Raw genomic sequence first — 3,706 nt, 5'->3', positions numbered from 1 at the left:
TGAAGAAGAGTTTTGCCAGGTATAGTATTCTTGGTTGGCAGTTCTTTTCTTTCAGTGCTTTGAGTATTCCTCTCCCTTCTTACTGCAAGGTTCCTGCTAATAAAATACACTAATAGTGTTATAAGGGTTTTTTTTTGTATGTGACTAGTTACTTTTCTCTTGATGCTTTCAAAATATTCTCTTTGTCTTTGACTTTTGATACTTTAATTATAATGTATCTACATTTCAATTTCTTGAGTTCACCTTATTTGCTGTTCTTGTTTCTTTTAGAACTGGATTTCTATTTCCATCCCCCGATTTGGGAAGTTTCCAGCTGCTTTTCTTCAAATAATGTTTCTGAACCTTTCTCTCTCTTCCTTCTGACACTCTCATAATGCAAATATTGGCATGCTTGGCATTGTCATATAATTCCCTTAAATTTTCTTTTATTTTTTAAATTTTTTTTATTTTTTATTTATTTATTTTTTCAGACATGGTCTTGCTCTGTCACCCAGGCTGGAGTGATCTTGGCTAACTGCAACCTCTGCCTCCCAGGTTCAGGTGATTCTCCAGCCTCAGCTCCTGAGTAGCTGGGACCACAGGCCCACGCTACTACACCTGGCTAATTTTTGTATTTTTTCTAGAGACAGGGTTTTGCTGTGTTGCCTATCCTGGTTTCAAACTCCTGAGCTCAAAGTGATCCACCTACCTTGGCCTCCCAAAGTGCTGGGATTACAGACATGAGCCTCCACACCGAACCAACACAGATATTTGCTTTATAGTTATTTGTAAAACAGTTAATATGGGTTGCATGCACTTTTCTTTGCGAAAGTTACATTTCTCAATGAAAAGTGTGAAAAAAGTATAGGTGGTGTATTAGTCCATTTTCACACTGCTACGAAAAAATGCCTGAAACTGGGTAATTTACAAAGGAAAGAGGTTTCATTGACTCACAGTTTGGCATGACTGAGGAGACCTCAGGAAACTTACAAACATGGCAGAAGGGGGAGCAAACAACCCCTTCTTCACCTAATGGCAGGAAGGAGAAGTGCCAAGCAAAAGGGAAAAACACCTCTTATAAAACCATCGGATCTCATGAGAACTTACTATCACTAGAACAGCATGAAGGTAGCCACCCCCATGGTTAAATTACCTCCCACCGAGTCCCTCCCACATGTGGTGGTTATGAGAACTAGAATTCAAGATGAGACTTGGTTGGAGACACAGCCAAACCATATCAGGTGGTAAGATTAGCTTTAGGTAATAGTTGGAAAATAACATTTACCCAATAACTTATTGACCATAATCTATACAACATGTTTAGTTATACATCTAATACAAAACAACATGTATGACAATTATAATAGTGAAGTATTCATTTTAAAAGACCACACCTAAAAAAAGAAAAAATATTATTAAAATATGGATGTTTTATTTCAACTCAGAAATACTTCAAACAATATTTTTACTACTTAGGACAACTTGTGGTTACCAGTAATCATAGCCTTTTTATGTAAATTCTCTATAGAACCATATTATCAATATCCTCTTGAGATAGATAAGCAACTTACCAAGGCATTTGGTTAAATGTTATCCTATTGAAATAAGTGGTTTGATCTATACATTCTAAAGTTTAGCATGCCGATATATTAAAAATGATTCTGTCTTAGATATTTCATTGTCTCCCTGGTTCTTTAGTATACAATTTTGGATATTAATTTGGTACAGTGGTGTCAAATCAGCTAAAATAATCACTCTGATTCATTGAAGAATTACTGAGACCTGCAGACAATATTTTATTCAATTAATATCAGTTTTATAAATACTTATGGAGCTTGTGCACCATAATAAGAATTGTAACAGGGATGAGGATAAGGAGTGCTAAACAGAGGAATAATGTGTGGCCAATAAGGAGATCACAGAATTTAAGTTCAGTAGATGAATATGAAATAACTAATCAGAAGACAAAGCTGGTATAAGCAATAAATAGAGGTGTTAGTAATATGTTGTAGGAATATTTAATTCTGACTGTGTAAATCAGGACAGACTGTCATTGAATGAAACTGGCAGATGATCCAGATTTGACCCTCAACAGTGCATGAATTTGAACAAGGTCCTTGGGCACATCAGTGAGGAAACTGCAATAGCAGAGGACAGAAGTTCTAGATATGCTCAAGAATCTTAAAGGAGATTGATGAAGCTTGAGCATTCATTTTGTGGAAAATGTGGAGGGAGAAGATACTGGATAGGTAATTTGGAACCCAACTTTGAGAACACAGAAATAGCTCTAGCTTTTCTAGAGTAAGAGGGTTAAACTGGCTATAACGTGAGACAGAAAAATATGACCCATCATGTAGTTTTGCAAATGCATTACAGAATTATTTATGAAATTCTATTTAACAAATTTTTCTCACCCACACTTACTTGTTATTTTAGGTACTTCCTACCCTGTACTAGCAAACATCTATCCCACATCTTCATACATATTTTTCTATTCACAGGATTAAAACTGGTTTCTATTAAAAATTTTTAAAATCATCAAAAATCAACTAATTTATCCAGAATATGAATTTAAAATAAAGCAATATTTTTAAAATGCAGATACAAAGAGTTTTCTGAAGTGGCATGTCTGAAAGATGAGGAAAAGAGTAAAATCATAATTTACTTTGGAAACACCCCATTAATCAAAATCTCCCTAAAATTTAATTTAGCATATTATCCCACAGATTATCTGTATTTTAGTTCCTGAATAAAGTTTAGGTATGTATAATATCAACTTTTTGGAGTATGTTCCTCATAAGCAGAACCACTTTTTCACCCAAATCTTTTATTTCCTCAATTTACTATTGCCAGTTACATAATCTAACATAACTATCATTCCCTGGCATAGTAGAACATAAAATTTTTTAAAAAGTAAGCAACAATCTGTGAAAAAAAAGTAAATTCACAGAGTGTTTTCAGACCAAATATCATCTGTTTCCTGTACTAAACCCAAATGTATTTCAGTAGATAACATTAAATGCGACTTAAATTTATAACAAATTTTCCTTTTTATGAGAAACAAAATTGTCTCACAACTAAAAATGATATCATCATACTTATTACTCAAGCATGTTCCTATGATGAATCTCTGATTCTCTCATTTTCCTAAGAATTAACACCCACCCAACATCACTCCTTAATCAGCTGACAGAAGAAAAACAGTTGTCTGCCTGGTCATGGGTGATACCCCAGCAAGTGAACAAGTAAGGGATTAAGAGGGAAAAAACATTTGCTATGCTTGTGATTAAGTTCGTGAGATTAATATCGTAGCTCAAAAGTGAAAAGCTTCTGTTGGAGCATATGGTATTACTGCATATAAGAAACATGTGGAATAAGTAGCCGCTGAGTCCTCTCAGCAGGCCAGCAGCTGGGAATGCACCCTCCTTTCCTGTAGAGCTGATGGCTGCAAGTAAGGTGTGTGACCTTTAGCAAGTCCCTTCCTCTTACTTAGGCTCCACTGGATCATCAGAAAATTAAGTTGAACTAGCTAATCTCCAGGTCTCTTCCATCCCTTTGAATCTAGGAAGGGAAATAACAGTTTAAGAAGAATGGTGATAGTATCACAGATGTATGCATATGTCCAAACTCATGAAATTGTATGCATTTAATGTGTGCAGGTTTTTGTTTATAAAATCAAATATATCTCGATAAGTCTGTTGGAAAAAACAAAACTAAAAAAAAAAAA

The sequence above is a fragment of the Rhinopithecus bieti genome, unplaced genomic scaffold, assembly GCF_001698545.2.
Source record: "Rhinopithecus bieti isolate Rb0 unplaced genomic scaffold, ASM169854v2 scaffold_76, whole genome shotgun sequence".
NCBI classification, from domain to species: Eukaryota; Metazoa; Chordata; class Mammalia; order Primates; family Cercopithecidae; genus Rhinopithecus; species Rhinopithecus bieti.
The sequence above is the reverse complement of the archived record's forward strand: the minus strand, read 5'-3'. Positions refer to the sequence as shown.